The sequence below is a fragment of the Leuciscus leuciscus genome (genome assembly GCF_965113295.1).
Source record: "Leuciscus leuciscus genome assembly, chromosome: 16".
Classification (NCBI taxonomy): Eukaryota; Metazoa; Chordata; class Actinopteri; order Cypriniformes; family Leuciscidae; genus Leuciscus; species Leuciscus leuciscus.
This window is the reverse complement of record NC_138740.1, coordinates 25,459,050-25,481,741: the sequence shown is the minus strand read 5'-3', so window position 1 is coordinate 25,481,741 and position 22,692 is coordinate 25,459,050. Positions and strand designations below refer to the sequence as shown.

At 41.5% G+C, this 22,692-nt stretch overlaps 1 protein-coding gene and 1 long non-coding RNA gene across 2 annotated transcripts in view; one reads left to right on the top strand and one right to left on the bottom strand.

Annotated features, from left to right (window-relative positions):
* LOC309478312 (transmembrane protein 132C) overlaps positions 1-22,692 on the bottom strand; it is a 151,170-nt gene that overhangs the window by 107,419 nt on the left and 21,059 nt on the right. The window lies entirely within an intron of this gene.
* Positions 20,233-22,358, top strand: LOC309478366. Its single transcript, XR_014198944.1, has 3 exons — positions 20,233-20,308; positions 21,175-21,208; positions 21,458-22,358. It is a non-coding gene; the product is annotated as an uncharacterized lncRNA (long non-coding RNA).

Below are 22,692 nucleotides of genomic sequence, written 5' to 3'. Positions count from 1 at the left end.
TGACTTGATGATATTCTCTGATTAAAAAGTGTTCCCTTTATTTTTTTGAGCAGTGTATATATATATATATATATATATATATATATATATAAATGCACACAATGGTCAAGTTTACAGCTGAGCAAAATCCTGATTTGAAACTTGATATCAGTATAGCAGGTGACAAGGATACCTAAAATACCTGGAGAGAGTGCTTTGTTATCAGTCATCTCAAAGGCAGCTGTCATGCAAGATTCAGTCTCCAGCAGAATTCTGTTGTATTTGGACTCCAAAGAAAAAGTATAGTCTTGTACATCTTGCCTTTTTGTCCAATTTTTTTTCTTGCTTCAAATCGGTAGCTGTGTCCGAATTCGCCCCCTATACCCTCATTCACTATTCCCTGCATTAGTCCGCTAATATAGTTTACTTGAGGGAATTAATGAAAATGAGTGAGTGAATTTTGGACATTGAGAGTGCCGGAAGGGCTGCCGCTTTTTCATAGATTGTGTTTGCTGTTTAATAATTGTTTGAAACTTATAGCAAACTGGCAGCTCCGTGGAAAATATGTATAAACCTGAATTAAACAAAATAATCAATTAAGGAATTTATACATGTAATATTATGCTGTACCCACATTGGACCAGCGATTTGGAGAAAGGAAGGATGGATGATTCATCTGAGTGCATTATGGGTATTCTCTAGCCGTTGAGCGTACATCAGTTGTACACTCATTATTGCGGTGCATTCTGGGATTGAATGAGTGCACTCGATAACGTCCTCTATGGTTTCGGACACCACTACAATTGGCTGTCCCCTCAAATAGTGCCCTATGTAAGGGTTGGGGGGGGATATAACAGATATTACTGTTAATATCGCTAACTGAGGATAACTGATCGCTATTTTACCGCTGCTACAAAAGGATAACGGGAAAAATTATATAGAAAATTATATTTCGATAATGTGATACGTTTTTGAACAGCTATTACCTATTCTGGGGTGTAGAAAGATCACTTTATATGCCAAAAAAGTATATTTTTACGAGTACATTAACCTCATTATACCTCAAAGCTAACATATGGACTAATAGATACAGAATACCAATTTAGATTTCATGAGGTTTCAAAGTTAAAAGTCATTGCACAGAAATCTGGAAAAATTAATCAGAAATGGTGTTAAATTCAAAATATATAAATAAATAAAAACACTTGTATAATCAAAGCTCGCCACAGTAGCCGCGTTTCCACTGTCGGGCCAAAAGCGGGCGTGCTAGTGTGTGCCAGGGCCAGTCGCGTTTCCACTGTCACTTCCGGGCCTTGATCGGGCCTCGTCAGGGCTTCCTAGGGGCCAACGCTCGCACTGGCCCAACAGTGGAAACGCGGCTAGTGTTGGCCAGACTCCAGTTCGTGGGCATGAGCATGTGGCAGAGAGACTGAATCCCTGAAACGACACTGTTGCTGTTTTAACTGATGACAGGGCTTTGAATGCGTTCAGAATGTACTGTGGATATTAAGCGCCAATAAAACCACACAACTCTGATTCATGCATGGCAAGATGGCATTTAATTGCATTTTTGATCTCGATGAAACCACATGGGTTTTAAAGTGTCCAATGGAAAATGCTTTAATCATGATCAGCATGACAGCCAAGTTCAATCCATTCTAAATTAATCCAGTGTTGGCAGTAACTAGTACATGTAGCGATACCACATACTTAATAACTTCACTTTTCATGACAAAAGCACAGCTGGTTTCATAATAATGCTGCTTTTCCAATAACCTACCAGCTACTTTTTCCAGTGTAGCAGGTAGGGGTGTAACGATACCCTCATGTCACAATTCGATACATATCACGATACTGAACTGAACTATACTCCAAGACATATGGTAAAAGGTTAACAAAAAATGTACAGTTGATTAAAATGCTAAATTTGATATTACATTGTGGGTGTAAATGAATAGGCTTGGACTTGGTGCTGGTAACCCAATACAAAGGACAATGGTGACACCAAAATAAAAATATTCATGATTCTGAAGCTGAAAATACAGAATTATTTTAGACGAATATGCTTGCACTCTGTCACTCACTAAATATATTTAAAATAATATAACCCACTTTTTACTGGTAACATAAGACATTTGACATTATCAGGACTGACAAATATTCCCCCATTGCATTATTATACATTATATTCAACACTATATATAGTAGTTTAATGTAGAACTGACACTAAAACTCTGAAAACTTTATTTTAGGTGAAATATACACTATACATATTGTCACTATCCACGATACACTTTGTTGCATTTTTGTATTGAGACATATTGTGACACGATATTGTTACACCCCTACTAGCAGTATGATGTGACAAAACACTAGATAGTCATAAAATGTTCTCTCTTCCCGGGACACACCAAGCCGACGTCTAAGAACTAGCGACGACAAAAACGATTGATCACACCAAAACGACTAAAGGAGTCTGTCAACTAGCATGCACATTCTGTAAAGATCTGTCTATTTCAGTAGGTATCATATAGCTATTTTCGTCATTCAAAAAGGGAAACCGAAACTATGACTACAAACCGTAAACAAAGCAGCGCTTGCTTACCATTTTGAACATCAATCACGCTGTCTGATTACTTTCTTCATTCAAGCAGGCACATGTTATTATGAAAATATTCTTGCATTTGAATGCTCAGGTAAGATGACGTATAATTATAACAACCTCCTGTCTGTACCATCTTTGACTTCTTTCCTTTGACATTGCCTGACGGCCAACAAGTGTGTCCCGGCATTTAAACTGTCATCTCTCCACCAAGCACCAGGCCCAGGGCTTCTGGGTTGTACAAGCTTTTGCCACGCAGCTCAAAGTTCACAATCCTGGGTCTCCCAAGCAGCAACCAAACAATGCTGCAAATTGTTTGTATAAACAAGCATGACGCATCTTATTTAGCTTGAAGCAAAATCTCAAATATATTAAGAAAAAGGATGCAGAGGCACTTGTTCGCTGAGGATGGGTTGGATTGCAGTGAATTGCATGGGTGTTCAATTGGAAATCTATATGAATACTGTATGCAGTGCTGTAGTTGGCTACTTCTCCAGTTCTAATGCCCACAAGTGGAGTGTTTAGTCAGACAAATGACAGACAAGATTTAAAAAATAATTTGTTTGACTAAAGCAAACACAGTTTACTGATGATGACGTAGTAAACTGAACGATGGTGCACTTGACGAATGAATTACACAAAAGTTAAACAAAAGCACATTCTATCCATGACTGTTGTCGCGAGCCGCTCTCTCGTTGACATAGCCTATGCTACCTGATGATCAGTAGCGGTTCACTAAATAAAATTAAATAAATGCCTATTTACGATAAGCACTTAACTAAAAAAATAACTATAAATAACAAAATTGTCAGGGTTCTGTCAATTCGGTCTAGTTTTTTCTTGTTCTTTGTTCATGTTTTGTGTGAACACGTGGCTTATGAGTGTTCTCATTAGCTGCGTGTTCAAGTCTTGTTTTGTTTGGGCACATGGCTGGTCATTGTGTTTGCTGGCCATGTGCTTGTCACGTTTGGTGTGAGCACATGGATTGTCATGTGTTTCCTTGTGCCATGTGCTCTCCAGTAGATTGTCCAACCTCGCCCATCTTGTTACCGGAATATTGATTCATTTGCCCCACCTGTCCTCCCTCGTTACCTGCCTTGTTTGCTCCCTATTTATTCTCGTTGTGTTTACAATCCTGTGCCAGATTGTCGTTGTATGTACATTCCATGTTTCCTCTGTGTGGGGTGCCTTCTAGTCAAGTCTGTCTTGTTTTTCCCCCCTTGAGGTAGTTGATGTTTGTATTTTGTTTTATTTTATTATCATCATTAAAAGCACATCAACTCTGCACCTGAGTCCTCGCTCCTTTCACCACCCCCATACCTGACAAAAATCTGCTTGAAAATGCTATCTCATGATACATAGTTAAATCTGTAATTCCTTTACAATTTAAAGGTACACTGTGTTTTTCATCAGTCAGTTGTGAAAGTCTGAAAGCCTCTGGAAACATTAAATCCTGGAAAGAAGACATTTCTAGAGAAAGAGCGAGTAGAGATTCACGAGTGCACAGGACAAAGTTTGAGCATTATTGCACACCTAAAATCTGATCCAGAGCAATGAGACCACTGTATATTTGAAAGCGCACGTCCAGTTTTGTGCTACAGTACAGTGAAAGAAATCCACCTGCGAGCAGAGAGAATCATTACACGGATGCTCTCATTTGTCATTAAAATAACACCATAGAAACGGCCTTAAATTAATTATAAAAACGAGAAGAAAGTCGTGTCTGAAAGCTGCAATGTTTTTATGTTTTTTTTATTGGTTTAAATGAATGGAGAATATCTTGTGTTTTTCCGTGGGTGTTCAACCATTTCGGGTTTGCCTGCCTATCTAAAATAGAAAATATTTTCAAATGAAAATGCCATAAAAGCTACAGCCTGAGTTCATCTGCATCTGAAAAAAACAACAGAAAAATAGCAGTCCTCCTTAACAGGCGTGAGATAAAATGCCTCCCATGCTATATCACATTAGGAGCACTGTGACTATTGTGATGTATAACTTCATGCCCAACATTAAAGAGCTGATAATCAGAAACATATGAGACGTATACGTCTGACTGAGAGGAGACAAAGAGCCGGTAGTCCTCAGAAGCCCGGCAAACAAGCTAAGAAGAAAAGGGAGGGGGAGAGAGGAGAATACGAGGCCGAAATGAGATGAACTGCACGTCCCAGTGTGCATGGCTCCAAGTTCAGACACATGCTATCCTTTCAGCCAAACTGAAATGAGGCTCCCTTTGTTCGCAAGTAAAATGTCCCTCCGTCATTTTGACTCAACACAGCGTATTGCGATATCTATCAGCTCTCCTGCCGCCCTAAAGACATTGTAAGTAACAGCAAAAAAAGTTGAGCCAGATAATTACCTCTCTCCGCCTCCGGTTTTTGCTGAGAAAAAGCTTTCTGCCGAGTTTCCCTTTTCTTTATTGCCAGTCATAAAGTACGGGGCCGCCTCATAAAATGTCTCTATATCACTGTGGCATTCTTCAAAAACCTGTTTTTTATGGGACATCAGTCCTTGAAATACCGGGGTACCGCACCGAAGGTCAATGGGCTGATCAGTGGCTGATAAATTTGCCCTAGAGATTAGCCATGATGGCTTCCCTCCAGGACTGTGTCGTTCCTGAATGGCTCATGGAATTGGTGGGGGAAACACATTTTAACTGACCAAAACAGTCTACAGTAGGGTAGGGTAGGGCTGGGCGATAAAACGGTATCGGTATTTATCGACGGTACACCATTGTCGGTAACGATATAAAAAAAATTCGATATAGCGCTCAATAGTTTGCCTTGATTGTTCTACGTTTACACTTTTACATTGCACACAATTTGTAACAATTTATTTAAGTTCAAGAGTTTCTTTAACACTCTTAAGCCTGGTTCACATGGCAGGATAATTAGGCAGATTTTAGCCCCGATTCACCCCTTCCGACAATCTTAAGGATGCTCCGATTATCGTAAAATAATCTGATCAGATATTCCTGCCGTGTGTGGTGTGTTAAGGCTGCTCTCGTCTGCTCGGAAGGACGTCGGGACCGCTCCGATCTCAAATCGGGGATATCCAACATGTTGGATTTATTTGGCCCGATTTCTTCTCGTGTGTGGTGTCCCCCGAGCACGCAGCCTGTGGACTGTGGAGTGTAGCCAATCAGAAAGCGAGGTGACGAGGCGGCGAGGAAACACCGGGAAATATAATCAAAACAGCCGGCGGCATGGCGCACCAGAAAGTCCGGTGGACGTCAGAGATCATCGCCTTTTCTTTTGATAACGGTTTTTTCCGGGTTAAAAACAAACTATTGCCACTGCATCCTCTTCGTCCGCCATGATTGTTTACTCTGAAGTCACGTTTGATCTCGAGGTATTTTGCGCGATTTCCCGTCTGATCTGGGAATGCTCGGGAGTCAAATCGGTTTGTGTGTGATGTGTTGATTTTGCCGTGTGGCTGCGCACCACACACTGTACGACCAAAACTGTTAGACCCGTGATTTTTTATCCCCGTGTGTGGGGTCTCTCAGGTTTGGAAAATCGGGCGACAATTTTAAAATCGTCCCGTGTGAACCAGGCTTTAATAAAAGACATAAAGAAGATATTTTTGTTTACATTTTATTTAGTTTTTTACTGCTAAAACTAATATAATTTGTTGTTTGCCTTAATAATGTGGATAAATAAATAAAAAACAGTGGTTTAAAATCAAACTTTTCTAAAAAAAAAAAAAAAGGTTATAAAAAATGTTAATAATTGTCGATACCAAACGATATGAAACATTATATCGTGATAATTTTTTTTAGCTATATCGCACAGTAGGGTCCAATTTGGTGAGGAAAAAGAATATTTGTGGTCACTAGTGTAGGCTATAGAATTTGTCAGAATGTGTTGATGCGCACTGCAATTGCAAAGGATTATGGGAGGATTTATCTGTTTGGTACAAGGAAATTTACCTCAGGGAAAGATTAGGAAAACATCATGGTGTACAAACAGTGAGTTTTATTTGTCATACAGAGAGCCTGATGGGCTATTGGAACCAACAAGAAATCGACTTAAAATGTGTTTTTCTATTTTAATGAGATACTTTCATAAAACGTATACAAAGTCAAACAAATATCTGTTTAATGAAAGTGCCGGCTTACGAAAGCATCAAATGCAGCCCTTAAAATCCACATGAAAAAGCTTGGGGGAGAAATTTGTTTATTTGACTTGCACCCTTAAATGTTCACTTAAAAACACAGACAAATCTCTTGGCAAATATAGTTGTTTTTCATTAACTTAAAGAGATCCAACAAAGAGTCATATGTCAGCAACCCTGCAGGATGTTTCACCATCTTTTTACACATAAAAATCTCATTTCACTTTAGCTATAAGATGCACCAAATAAGTCAGCCAGGAACTTGGGGGAAGTGTTTAAGGACCAGTTATTTGAGATTTGAGATTAACAACATCAGAAAACCAGGCCCTACCTATCTGAATGGGCTAAGTAGTTCCTGTTCTAGTCATCTTAAGATTGGGCTTCCACAATGCTCATTTTGCTGTCCATCAAGCCAGCACAATTAAACCTTTACAGATGATCCAGAATGCAATCGTTTGCTGGTCTTCAGCCAAACAAAGAGTGCCCAAGTCACACACCTATCGGTTTCGCTTCACTTGCTACCTAGCTGTCCACAAAAAGCTGACCTTTGTTCATTGATTAAATGTAAAAGTTCATGATGTTCTAAAGTGAGTAAAATTTTCTTTACTTGCTCAAAGAAATTTTCAATCTCTAAACTTAATTTCTTAGTTCTGAGTAGGTTTTAAAGTCCGACTAGTCAATAACTGTATCCCTTAAAACTCATCTTTGATCACCAAAATGACATATTTAAACGTTTTTTGTTTTTTCTGTGAAAAAGAATTCTTCATGCCTTAAAATAGCTTGAATGTAAGTCTACACCCTTGCTTCATGTAGATCCATGAATATGCTAAGTAGCCCCGCCTTCTCTCACGCCAGCTCACAGATTCACTCGGCCAACTTACTAAGGTAAACGCTGCACAATGGTATCGCTCTTTACAATGTTGGACACATAATGGTAATTAATACGATTTGCCTTTTGCCTGACTATGTTATCAAACAGCTAATGTGTTGCTAATGTTACACAAACTATGGTCCGGTTCGCTATCTCAGTCTTCCTTCTGGCATTAGTTCATCATAACATCATATTATACATTATACAACCGCTATATTGCGGTTATATCAACAGAAAAATATACCGGGATAACTTGGCTTCTCTTGAGACTCCCCTGCTTCGCAGCAGTTATATATGCTAAAGCCTGCCGGCACGTTGACGTGATTGGTTACAAGGTAATTTGTGACATCAGAAACACCAGCGATTTCAAAGTCTTTTTTTCACTGTAGTTTTAAGGAGAAAATACTCAGCAATGGTGTTGACTTATGAATTTGCACATCTTAAAGTTTGTCTTAAAGCACATTAAAAACACCACATAGAGATATAAACAACATTAAAAGCTTTTTTTCTGCACCACAGGGGAACTTTTAAAAAACTAGATACAGTTTCAGCTATTCAGCTCTAATTGACGGTGATAGAGTACTTATCTTAATCAGTTATAAGGAGCTGACTTTGGCGGGAGAGCAGGGAAGGATTGTATGCGACAGGGGAAACCGAGGGAGGGCTGAGTGGGAACGCAAGTGGTACTACAATGGCACTACAAAGAGTGGCAAATGACTTCAAAATGGTTTTAAAATGACAGCCTGTTATCAGGTAATAGCTCAACCCACAATAGGCTGCCTTTATTCCATTTCTGTCAGGAGCAGAGAGAAGGAAGGCTATAAGAACTAAAACCCCTTCACCTCCCACACAGAACTAAAGAGGAGAGCCGTGAACAAATACAGGAACTGTTGTGCAACAGTTAACACAACCAGTCAACAGTCAAAAACAGAACTGAACTCTAGTGTTCTACCTTGCATTTGATATTCCTGGAAAATGTTTTCTTACTGACCTGACTCAAACTAAACAGCAGTCGGCCTGGGATTTCTTATTGGATCATAGTGTGAAGTTAACAGGGTCAATGACATGAAATTGAAATTATGAAATTATTCCAAAAGTACATTAAAAATGCAATTCATGCATACAATGTTTGAATACACCTTTTCTATAATAAGTAATTCGTATGTTTTTCATTTCTGTAAAAAAAAAATATATATATATATTTAGATATATTTAGGGGCATTAAAGTAAATAATTCATGATACAAATAAAAAAAATCATTGAATTTTTCATTATGTTTTTAAGTATATATATTTTTCTCAAACCCATATGAAACCAACATGAGTACAAAGAGTACATTTCTAAGAACTTGGACAAGTTTTTAAACTAGATTTTTATATGTTATGAACACACCTAGATCACTGAATACTGAATTTTCTAACAAATCATTCAGCAAGCAGTATTTTGAATGTGCCTGTCAGATTTTACTGCACGTGCAAGCAGAGCAGCCAAGGAGTGATCTGACATAATCTACTTAAGCAATAACTAAAGCCTACTGTTTTACAAAGCATGAAGTAGCGACCACGGTGTGATCTGTGAAAATCATCTGGAACAACTCCCAGGCTTTTCATCCACAGCAAGGTGATGACTGTTTGACCTTCAACCGAAACGGAGGAAAATTATCTGTGGGAGGTCCTGGAAAGGAGGGAGGAAGAATTTAGTCTTGTCGAGGTGATGAGTAGCCATCAAGTTCAAATGTCAAGTGACAAGTTGAGATCGTTTTGGCGAGAACAGAGCAGGAGACGGGAAGTGGGTATGAGATATAGTGTTGATGGCATGTCAGTGATGAGATAGACCATGTGATGTGATAATGGAAAATTGCACCGGGCCCAGTACTGAGTCCTGTGTAGCTCAGGTGGTGAGAATCTAAGGGGTAGCAAACCTTTCAATCTGCCTTCAAAAGACTTTATAAGACAAATAACAAAAGAGCTGATCCACAAAACCACAGTCTTATTTCAAGGTGGTGGTGTAACCAAGTGGGTAAAGATCTGGGTTGGTATCAGAGCTGTGGCACAGATATATAGAGCTGTTTTGCTATTGGGGACGCAGTGTTGTTCCCTCTCCCTGTATTGTATTGTTGTTTCTCCAATTCTGTTGAAACAAACTAATTATTCATTTATATTACTTCATGTAATTACACAATTTTTGGTCAAATGGTCCAGGCCTACAGCAAACCTAGAGCTCTTTAACAAAATATCCCGTTACAGTTCAGTAGTAATGATTTCATGAACTTCTTCACTGAGAAAATAGAAAGCATCAGAACCACAATTGTAAACGTTCAATCTTCAATCGCGCCTTATAATTCAGCTTCAATTATCACCCCGCAAGAACAATTACAGTGCTTTACAACTATAGAACAAAAAGAGTTAAATAAACTTAGCACTTCATCTAAAACAACAACATGTTTATTAGATCCTATACCAACTAAACTACTGAAAGAAGTGTTACCTGTAGTGGAAGAGCCTCTCCTCAATATTATTAACTCGTCTTTATCTTTAGGTCATGTTCCAAGAACATTTAAACTGGCAGTTATAAAACCTCTCATTAAGAAAACACAATTAGATCATAATAATCTAGCAAATTATAGACCCATTTCAAATCTTCCATTTATGTCTAAAATATTAGAAAAAGTGGTGTCCGCTCAACTGGGCTCTTTCTTGCAACAAAATGATATCTATGAAAAGGTTCAGTCTGGATTCAGACCGCATCATAGCACTGAAACTGCGCTTGTTAAAATCACAAATGATTTACTTTTAGCTTCTGACCAAGGCTGTATCTCAATACTAGTTTTACTTGATCTTAGTGCTGCGTTCGATACTATAGATCATACATTACTCTTAGATCGACTACAAAATTATACTGGTGTTCAAGGACAAGCACTAAGCTGGTTCAAATCATACCTATCTGACCGCTACCATTTTGTCTATTTAAATGGAGAAAAATCGATCATAACTCCAGTAAACTATGGAGTGCCGCAGGGATCTGTGTTAGGCCCTGTTATTTTCAATATATATGATGCCACTTGGATATATTATAAGGAAACATGGAATTAGTTTCCATTGTTATGCTGATGACACTTAAATATATATTTCATCACGGCCGGATGAAAACGCTAAATTTTCCAAATTGACAGAGTGTGTTAAAGATATAAAAGATTGGATGACGCGTAATTTTCTTTTATTAAATCCAGACAAGACAGAGGTAATACTTAACGGTTCAAAAAAACGCCCACAAAACCTCGCACAATACAACTTTAACATCATAGGATGTCCTGTTACTTTATCCTCTACAGTAAAAGACCTGGGTGTTATACTCGATTGCAACCTGTCTTTTGAAAATCATATTTCATATGTTACAAAAACAGCCTTTTTCCACCTTAGAAACATTGCTAAACTACGTAATATGCAATCAGTTTCTGATGCAGAAAAGTTAGTTCATGCGTTCATGACCTCGAGACTGGATTACTGTAATGCTTTATTAGCTGGTTGTCCTGCATCCTCAATAAACAAGCTACAGTTAGTCCAAAATGCCGCCGCTAGAGTTCTTACGAGATCAAGAAAATATGATCATATAACACCGATTTTATCATCACTGCATTGGTTACCTATAAAGCTCCGTATTAATTATAAGATATTGCTACTGACTTATAAAGCCCTAAACGGCTTAGCTCCAGTCTATTTAACGGATCTTCTATCACCCTATAATCCATCGCGCTCTATAAGATCACTAAATTCAAGGCTTTTGGTCATACCTAGGATATCCAGAACCACCAAAGGAGGGAGAGCATTTTCACATTTGGCTCCAAAACTCTGGAATAGTCTTCCTGATACTGTTCGTTGCTCAGACTCGCTCTCCCAGTTTAAAACTAGATTAAAGTCGCATCTCTTCAGCCAGGCATTCATATAATCCTATAGTTCAAACTACAATCCGGCCTCTAGCTCATAAATGCCAGAGGAGAACTGGCCCCCGACTGAGCCTGGGTTCTCCCAGGGTTTTTTTTCTCCATTAGGTCACCTGATGGAGTTTTAGGACACCATTAGGTCACTTGATGGAGTTTTTCGGTTCCTTGCCACTGTTGCCTTTGGCTTGCTCAGTTGGGGATATTTTGGGGATATTTAATTTAATTTTATCAATCAATAAATTCCTCTTGAAAAAAAAAAACTTTGTTGTATTATTTTAATTTAATACTGTGAAGCTGCTTTGATACAATCTGTATTGTGAAAAGCGCTATACAAATAAACTTGACTTGACTTGACTTGACTCTTTAAAAATATATACAGTATATAATTTTTTTCCCCCTCAAAATCGCAATTTTATCAGAAAGCTTTCATTATGATTTCCCTATGATTAAGACACTACGCATTATCCAAAATGCAACAGATTGCTGTCTTCATCCAGCCAAAGAGTGCCACATCACACACCTATTGGTCTCACCTCACTACCTGTAGCTGACCACATCTGGCTCTGACTAGGGATGCCAAATGATTATTTGGTTAAAATGAAACAAATAAATAAATAAATCATACCCATGCTTTTGAAAGCTCTGAATTCAGTTAATATGAACCGGTGGAGCAAAAACATCCGATGTGTGTAAAAATATGAATCTAATTAGGCCTTGCATATATTAATCAAATAATAAGACTAATATTTTTAATCATAATATTAATACTCTTAATAATATAAAATATCTCTTTCTTTAAAACTGACTGTTTACTTCACTACTCGTAAATGTAATGTTTTTTTTTTTTTTGGCTGAAACGGCTTAAAACAATTAAACAAAAGGCAAGTAAAAAAAAAAATCTGGGTTTGTAATTAAAAGATTGCAGGTTCAAATTCAGCAACGGGTGATCCACTTAACACCAAGTTGGCTACAGTATACGCTAATGTATTGCTTTGTATAAAAGTGCATGTTGAATGGCAGCAATGGTAGATTACTAAATGGTAACAACTAAGTATCGAGCCATTTTGATTTTGTTGTCTTCCTCTTTTCAGTGGCTTTCAGTGGACAGTTTTCATTATTCCCCTGGCTCCAAATCATGGGGGTTTGGCACAACTTATCCTTTAAAGGTCTGAAGAATTGGATCAATACCTAAGCCTCTTATCATCTCAACCCAAACACAACACGCAATTAATCTCTCTACTCCGATTTAATGAGCGGTTCTAAATAACACCTTGCAAAAACCTCTTTGTGTTTATGCTTACATCGATCTGACAAAAAGAGGTTTTGCTGCAACAAATCCATTAAAAAGTGTCAAATCCTTTATAACCAAGATAATAGTTTTTAAAGCACCCTGACCTCCAGAAACACCATTTGATTTGATTTTTAAAAGTTAACAAACTTCAACATTTAGATTATTTTGGTTTGTCGATGCACTGTCTATTCGTAAAGTTTCTGGTACTTTGATGGCGATTGCATACCAAACTCAGCGAGACTCCACCAAACAGCGGACTTCTAGTTTCCCCTTCTCCTTTGTTCTCTGCTTGGTGGCCACTCGCACCATTCCACAAGAGGCTCCATTATCCCGGCTGTGGCGAGGGGGGCGTGGTTTTGCGAAGTCTGTAGCAGGAGAGAAAGGAGGGGGCTGATCGGTGAGTAAGTAGGTCAAGTGCAAAATGAGGAACACCTGTGTCTGATTGCAGTGATTGGCATGGAGAGACCGGTTATAAGCCAGCATGCGGGAGGAGATGGGAGAGAGAGTTGGACTGGAACCTCACCTGTACGCTGTGTTTGAATGAAAGTTGTGATTGTTATTTGTCCTCTTTGTTATTACTGTGCGTGGCACGGTGAATGCGCTACGTGCGCCTCTTTTGTTTATTTGTTTCTTTTTATTTTGCAATTAAAGTGAGTGTTTCAGTCACGCCGACCCCTGTCTTCTTCCTTCCTTGCAATACAACATTGAACCCCGTTACACTGGTGCCAAAACCCGGGAAGGAAGAAGATCGCCGCCATGCAGACTCCGCCAGGTACACCATTTGCGGACATCATCCAATCGCTCGCTGGTCTTCACCAGGAACAACATCAACATCTGCTGGCCATAAAGGAGGAGCAGGACAAACGGTTCGAGGCGCTCCTCCGAGGCCAGCATGAAGACCGCGAGCTGTTCCGGAGCTGGATAGACCGGGAGGTTAGGGCCGTCCCCCCATCGGACAAAGACTCGTCCTCGCCGATACCTCTCAACAAGATGGGCCCCGAGGATGATCCGGAGGCATTTCTGGAACTGTTTGAGAGGTCGGCTGAGGACCGGGGATGGCCCTCGACGGACTGGCCAATGCGGCTGATACCCCTGCTGTCCGGAGAGGCGCAGGTGGCCGCACACCAACTGCCAGTCCAGAATCTCCTGGTCTATCAGGATTTAAAGCGGGCCATTCTCCAGCGGGTTGGCCGGACTCCGGAACAACACCGCCAGAGGTTCAGGACGTTGAACCTCGAGGAGTCTGGCCGACCCTTCATCATGGCCCAACAGCTCCGGGACTCGTGCCGCAAGTGGCTGATGGCCGACGGAAGCGACGTCAAGGAAGTCATCGATCGTGTGGTGCTGGAGCAGTTCGTGGCGCGGTTGCCAACAAAGACCGCGCAGTGGGTCCAGTGCCACCGCCCGACGTCGCTGAACCAGGCCATCCAGCTGGCGGAGGACCAAATGGTGGCGTGCCCGGGGGTCGGCGAACCCCTGCCATCTGCTTCTCTCTCTCTTTCTCTCTCTACCCCCCCCCCTAAGCCCTCTCCCCTTCCCAGGTACCGGGTGAATCTGCCGCCGCGGCCGGCTCCAAGGTGGAGGACAGGGGGTGCTGCGGAGCCGGTATCTGCCCCCAGGCCTCTTCCCCGGGGAGGGGGCCCATCGAGGGGGGGATTCTCTCCCCAGGCTGCGCTACCTCTCTCTCCACGCCAATCCCTTGACCCGCTTCCTGCCACTGGAGCGGCGGGGAGGTCCGGGCCGGCTTGTTGGCGCTGCGGGGACCCGAGTCATTTTATCGATCGGTGTCCGGTGATGGAGGTGGGGACGCTGATCCGGGTCCCCGATGCGCCGCAAGCTGCCCCCGATCAAGCTGGCCTGTACCAAATACCCGTGAGTATAAAGGGGGGTACTTTTCAGGCTCTGGTGGATTCAGGCTGTAACCAAACCTCTATACACCAAAGCCTGATTCAACCTAAGGCATTGGATAATGGCCGCATGGTTAAGGTACGGTGTGTGCACGGGGAAGTGGTGAATTATCCGTTAATGCCTGTGGATATTCAATTTAGGGGACAAAAGCATAGTGTGGAGGTGGCGATTAACCCGCATCTCCGGCATCCGCTGATTTTGGGGACGGATTGGCCAGCGTTTAATGAATTATTGGGTCATTTATGTGCGGATGCTTCTTGGGTAGAAAAAGATAAAAGGAAGGTGGCGACTGCTCAGTTGGGAGAAGCTGATCCGGAACCTCTGGGTACTGGTTCAGGGGAACAGAGCGCACTGGAGAGAACCATTCTCTCAGAGCGCGATGATTTTCCCCTGGAACAGTCCCAGGATGACACGCTGAAACATGCCTTTGATCAGGTTCGCTCTATCGACGGCCAGCTTCTCCACCCAGACCAACCGCTCACCTATCCGTATTTTACAATTATAAAAGATAAGTTGTATCGGGTGACCCAAGATGCCCAATCAAAGCAGGATACAACTCAGTTGTTGGTACCCAAAAGCCGTCGGGAAATGCTTTTCCAGGCGGCTCATTCTAATCCAATGGCCGGGCATTTAGGACAAACAACGACACTAAACCGTCTCATGGCCCGATTCTTTTGGCCGGGCATTCACGAGAATGTACGCAAGTGGTGTGCGTCTTGTCGGGAATGTCAGCTGGTGAATCCACCGGCCAACCCAAAAGCACCATTGTGCCCTATTCCGTTGATGCAGGTCCCCTTCGAACGAATTGGTATGGACCTCATCGGGCCATTAGAACGGTCAGCACGGGGACATCGCTTTGCTTTAGTCCTGGTGGACTACGCAACGCGATATCCTGAAGCAGTCCCGCTTCGCAATATTTCCGCAAATAGCGTGGCGAGCGCTCTGTTTCAACTAATCTCCCGGGTGGGAATCCCGAAAGAGATTCTCACCGATCAAGGCACGGCGTTTATGTCACGAACGATACGCGAACTTTACGAATTATTGGGCATTAAATCGATCCGGACCAGTGTCTATCACCCACAAACAGACGGGCTGGTCGAACGATTTAACCGCACTTTGAAATCCATGATTCGAAAGTTTGTACAAGAAGACGCCAAAAATTGGGATCGGTGGTTAGAACCCCTCTTGTTCGCTGTACGGGAGGTCCCTCAAGCCTCCACGGGGTTTTCCCCCTTCGAGCTTCTCTATGGGCGTCAGCCCCGCGGGGTGTTAGATGTCCTTAGGGAAACTTGGGAGGACGGACCTTCAGCTAGTAAAAATGAAATTCAGTATGTCCTGGACCTGAGAACAAAACTCCACACTTTGGGGCGGCTGTCACGGGAGAATTTGTTACAGGCTCAGGACAAGCAAAGTCGGCTGTACAACAGGGGGGCTAGACTGCGTCAATTTACACCGGGAGAGAAAGTGCTTGTATTACTTCCTACCTCTAGCTCAAAATTACTCGCAAAGTGGCAAGGACCTTTTGAGGTTACACGGCGAATTGGAGATCTTGACTATGAGGTAATACGAACAGATAGGGGCGGGGCACATCAAATTTACCACCTCAACCTGCTTAAAAAATGGTCTGAGGTGGAATCAGTGATGCTGGCGATGGTAGTGAGTGGAGAGGAGGATCTCGGTCCAGAGGCGAATGTTAAAACAAAATCTCTCGCCCTGGCCGCTGGGGGAGACCACCTCTCACCATCCCAACTCACTGATGTGCGTAATTTACAAGCAGATTTTGCTGATGTGTTCTCGCCCCTGCCTGGTCGGACGGACCTCATTCAACACCACGTTGAGACAGAGCCGGGCGTGGTGGTTCGCAGCCGGCCGTATCGACTGCCAGAGCACAAAAAGAAAGTTGTGCAAAGCGAATTAGAGGCGATGCTAGAGTTGGGAGTAATAGAAGAATCTAGCAGTGACTGGGCGAGCCCGATAGTTTTAGTTCCTAAAACGGACGGCTCGATCCGGTTCTGTGTAGATTACAGGAAGGTGAATGCTGTGTCGAAGTTCGACGCTTATCCAATGCCAAGGGTTGACGAATTGCTTGATCGGCTGGGTACTGCTCGTTTTTATTCGACATTGGACTTAACCAAGGGATATTGGCAGATCCCCTTATCTCCCTTATCCAAAGAAAAAACAGCTTTCACCACGCCGTTCGGGTTACACCAATTTGTCACTCTTCCTTTCGGGTTGTTCGGGGCTCCGGCAACGTTTCAGCGTCTGATGGACAGGATTCTCCGACCGCACGCTGCATATGCCGCTGCCTACTTGGATGATATCATCATCTATAGTGGTGACTGGCAGCGTCATATGCAGCAGGTGCGGGCTGTCCTGAAGACGTTGAGACGGGCGGGGCTCACGGCCAACCCGAAGAAGTGTGCAATTGGGCGGGTGGAAGTAAGGTATCTGGGCTTCCACTTGGGTCATGGACAAGTGCGTCCCCAAATTGATAAGACGGCAGCGGTTGCGACTTGTCCGAGACCTAAGACCAAAAAGGAGGTTAGACAGTTCCTGGGGCTGGCGGGTTATTACAGAAGGTTTGTGCCTAATTATTCGGACCTCGCCAGCCCGCTGACTGATCTAACTAAAAAGGAGGTACCAGATACGGTTCAATGGACGGAGCAGTGTCAGCGGGCTTTTACCCAGATAAAGGCTGCTTTATGTGGTGGACCGCTCTTACATGCCCCTGACTTTTCTCTCCCTTTCATCCTACAGACCGACGCGTCGGACAGGGGGATGGGCGCGGTCCTGTCCCAGGAGGTGGAGGGTGAGGAGCGGCCGGTGCTGTACATCAGTCGAAAGCTCTCTAAGAGAGAGACGGTGTACAGCACCATAGAGAAGGAGTGTTTGGCCATCAGATGGGCCGTTCTCACCCTCCGCTATTACCTCCTGGGACGGGAGTTCACCCTCTGTTCGGACCACGCTCCCCTGCAGTGGCTCCACCGCATGAAGGATACCAACGCGCGGATCACTCGTTGGTATCTCGCTTTACAGCCGTTTAAGTTCCAGGTGATCCACAGGCCGGGTGTACAGATGGCTGTGGCTGACTTCCTCTCCAGGAGGAGGGGGGGGGAGGCTGCAGGCCGGATGGCTCCCCGGCCTGAGTCGGGCGGTGGGGGTATGTGGCGAGGGGGGCGTGGTTTTGCGAAGTCTGTAGCAGGAGAGAAAGGAGGGGGCTGATCGGTGAGTAAGTAGGTCAAGTGCAAAATGAGGAACACCTGTGTCTGATTGCAGTGATTGGCATGGAGAGACCGGTTATAAGCCAGCATGCGGGAGGAGATGGGAGAGAGAGTTGGACTGGAACCTCACCTGTACGCTGTGTTTGAATGAAAGTTGTGATTGTTATTTGTCCTCTTTGTTATTACTGTGCGTGGCACGGTGAATGCGCTACGTGCGCCTCTTTTGTTTATTTGTTTCTTTTTATTTTGCAATTAAAGTGAGTGTTTCAGTCACGCCGACCCCTGTCTTCTTCCTTCCTTGCAATACAACATTGAACCCCGTTACACCGGCCAACTGCTGGGTCCTCTTTTTCCAACCTCCAACCACTGACTTTGCCATCTCTGCTCTTTTCAGCCAGCCAGCAGCTCCAGGAGGGATGTAATAGGTTTGAAGGAGACTGTGTTGCTGTGGCTGGGGTTTGTTGTCACAAACACAGTGTGAGCAGCATGCAAATCTGTGTGTGAACCCTCCCCTACTAGTGTGAGCTGCAGGGCCCGTACAACAAAGAATTATAGGAGCCGATGCCTCTCTGGCACAAGGATGACAGCTCTGACTGATCCCAGTTCTAATGCTAAGAACATGTTGGGGATGTTCTCCCTCAATATAACACAACCACAGACACGGTGTACTGCAAGTATATGCTGTCAGCATGCATTGTTGGGGAGTTAGTAGTGACACCACTAAAAACTTTCAGGATTTTTTTCTCCTGTCTTTTCAAAACATTGCAGCTTTTTCAGTAACAAGCAAATTTTTCCAACCACAAAATTAAAGGTAGGGTAGGTAATCCTGTTCAGAAACACTTTTTTTTATACTGGGTGAAATGGTCCTTCCATCCTGATAGTAGTCAATACATTATGTGTTTAGAAAAAGGAATGAAAAAAATCAGACCTCTGTAGCAGCTGCAGGACAGTAAAAACTCTGACCAATCACTGCCATTCGGTGCGAATGTAAAGAACCAATCAGATGCCTTCATGTCTCGTGCCCGCCCCGAGCCCCACTGCGCGCGCTGCCCGGCGTGCACTCATCACATGTCACCGTTCCCGGAAATATTCAGCTCAAAGCACCTGCATATGCAGTCAGCGAAGGCAAACAAGGCAAAAACTACTTCCTCGGACCCTGCCCGCGCTCTTGAACGACCTCCTCTGCTTCGCCCTCAACCCCGGACCTGTCCTCGAACCGACGATGCGGTACTTTTCTCCGGACTCGGAGTGTACGTTAGTCTTCATTAGAGTCAACAATGTTTTCATCATGGAAACTCTTACATGCAAAACACCGTATATGTTATGAATCTTACACGAAATTCATCTTCATCACAGTGTAACTGATGGTAATGGAAAAACGTGTATCAATGCAACCTGTTTTTAGTTTTGCCTTATAAATATAGCTCGTTACCGAATGAAACTTTACCATTATCGATATGCTAGCTTGATAGTGAGTACTAAATTAAATCTTATTTGTTTATATTCATACACTGTAAAAAAAAACTGTAAATTTACAGGAAACTGTCTGTATTTTTTACAGAATTTTTCCGTTTTGTCATTATACAGTGAATACCTGTTATTTTACAGATATTTGTTGTAATTTAAAGATCCACTATTAAATTTACAGGTAATTGCTTTTATTGTGGTTTTACATTAATTTAACGTTTTTTAAAGGAAATTATCTGTAATTTTATAGGGTTATGTGTAATTTTACATAAAAAATTAAGTAATATTTTACAGATTATTTCTGTGGAATTAGAAAACAAAGAAAATAAGGTATAACTGCAGAAATCAGCAGTCACTTAACATGTTTTCCTTAAAGATTATTAAGCATGTGGGGGTTAAAGTGAGTTTTAAGATTTGTCCACACATTAGGCAGGCCTATTTAATTATTTATAATCTTTTAATTTTGTCTTGCAAATAGATGTTCATTTTGATCATCATTTGTATTTGCCCGTAAATTTCATTTAGGCCTATATTTTATGTCTTTTATGAATCGTTTTTCCAAATCTGCGTTGCTGCACATTGCGTGGCTTTGTGTGCGTTTGAATGTGTGTGTGTGTGCCCGCGCGCGCGGCCGCGCGCAGATTCAAATTATCCGCCATTACGTTTCGTTGCTTAGTCCCGCCCAGCCCACAACGGTTAGCTACAAATCTGTCTCTGTCGTCGATCTGTGTCAAGGGCAAGCGGGAGATTTGAATTCAGAGCTATAATCGTATTCGACAGAAGCAGCCGTGAGCAGGAGCGCTGCTGAACACATATTAGTTGTAGTCTGGTGTCAGTCATTCCGGAAATAACGCGCCCTTTTTCAGTGAGCCTGGTTCGTCACAGCAGACCTCATCCCGACCGATCAACGGCTGAGGTAAGAGTCTATTACTACATGTAAATGATATTTTATATTACATTTGTGTTAAGTGGTTAGACTGTTTCCATGCTAACGTTAGCATTCTTAAATTATGTTCAGTCATAACTGGCGTCGAGGGCAAAACACAAATGCAGCATGGGTCTTTTCAATTATCGATCTGTGTTAAGAAAGATCAGTTGAACCCACTCTAACTTACTTGTTAACTTATAGACCTAAAACAATCTTTAGTAGACTTGTTATTCATATTAAAGTCCATAATTGTGTATAAAATCTTCGTTATGATAGTCAGTAACATTAAACCAATCTCTTAAATGGCGGGACATTTTGAAACCATGTCTGGAAGCTGAAAACTTTATTTTTTTTTGTAAACTTTTTTTTAACTTTATTTTATTATAGTAAAATTGTAGTAAACACGTTTTTAGCTGATTTTTTTACCATTGTAATAGCCACAGTTTTACTAAAAATAGGCCTACTGTGTTTCTTTTGTTTATTTCGTAATAGTTAACATGACTAACTTTATTAAGACCGTTAAGAAATCGAAATACTGTCTGTAACTTAACGTACTTGTTGATGATACAGGAAAGCCTAGAACAGGAAGACTAGAATATGAATACAACATGATGAACCCCTAGGTGTATCTAGGTCTAGGTCACAGTAAATCATATTCATTTAATGTTACTTTCTATAAATGTAACTTAGCTAAAATCACATGGCAGCTCGAAATATTACTGCTGGCCTTTCCAGCTCAGCTTCAAGATCATAGTCAGTTGAGTTTTTGCATTGTCCCAATGATAACATATTCTGACATGTGTAAATCTAATACTGAGTTTTAAAATAACTTGTGTGTGTGTGTGTGATTTCAGGTCACGTGGAAAGCAGATGATCATGGCAAACAAGGTATGGGAAGAATTCATTAAAACATAAAAATCATAATGGTTCTGATTCCATATGTTCATAACAGTCTTCTGATTCCATATGATTGCACTAAAAGTATGCACAAGGTTTGGATTTGCTACAGCAAGATTACGATTGTGTTAGATTCCACCCATCTTTCTTTCTTTTTTTTAACTAGGCTCTGTCATTTAGAAACATGACTTTTCCTATCACTAATATCTTAATGACACATATCTCTACCTTTTAATCCAGCCAGATGATCTGACGGTTGCTGCTCGCATCTCAGCCTACCTGATGGAAAATTCTTGCTGGATGAATGACCTTCACCTTCAAATCAGCCTTGCCAAGACAGAACTGCTTATGGTTCAACTTTCAGCCAAAACATACTTGCTGTGATCCTGCTGATTTGCCTTATCATTAGGAGGATCAGGCCCTTCCTATCGGAGCTACACAACTCTCTTGTTCTATCCAGACTGGGCTATTGTAATGCTCTCCTGGCAGCTCTTCCAGTATCAGTCAAACCTCTGCAACTGATCCAGATGCTGCAGCAAGAGTTGTCTTTAAAGGTAGCCCTATGCCTAAACTCACTGCTTCAGATCTATGTGTCCTCCAGAAGCATGTGTTCTGCAAGTGAACGGCACCTTGTGGTGCCATCATCCCAAAGAGACACAAAACCACTTTCACTGACATTTACCTGGACTGTTTCCTGGTGGTGGAATGACCGGCGCAACTCAACACATTTTCAAGAAACTGCTAAAGATCCATCTTTTTCATAAACACTTCACCCAATAATACTATATCTTTGTAAAAAAAAAAAAAACCTTGCGATGTGTACTGTGCGACTAACTGGGACTTGTCACTGCACTTGTTGCTTTTTATTATCTTTAATTATTATCTTAATTGGTTAGTCACTTTGGATAAAATGTAATTGTAAATGTTAAAATAAGTTATACTGTAAAGGTATACGGTAATTGCTTTTTATTGTGGATATATTTACATGTTCTAAATTATATACTAAGCATCTATTTCCTATCAATCACTTATCTTGATGTTTAGTGTTTGTTCAATTACTAATACTGTAAATATGCAGGTATTCTGTACTCATACATTTAGTTAATTTAAAAGAAATTGACTGTACATTCGCTATTATTAAGAACTTAATTAGAGATGTTGTGAAATTGGATCGGTACAAATAAAAATAAAAACTGTAAATTTACAAACATTTGTATTTGAATTTATGTACTTGTGTGCATTTTTTATACATAATTTCATTGTTATTTTACACAGAAAAACTATATTAAAAGAAAATTACTGTAGATAGACAGCATTATTATATAAAATAATTGTATAAAACCTTAAATTTACAGTATTTAATTGTTTTAAAGGTGTATATGACTTTTTTTAAATGTTAAAATCCCAATAATTACATAAGATTTTATGTAATATTAAAGATATAATCTGTTATTTAATTATGGAAAATTACTGTA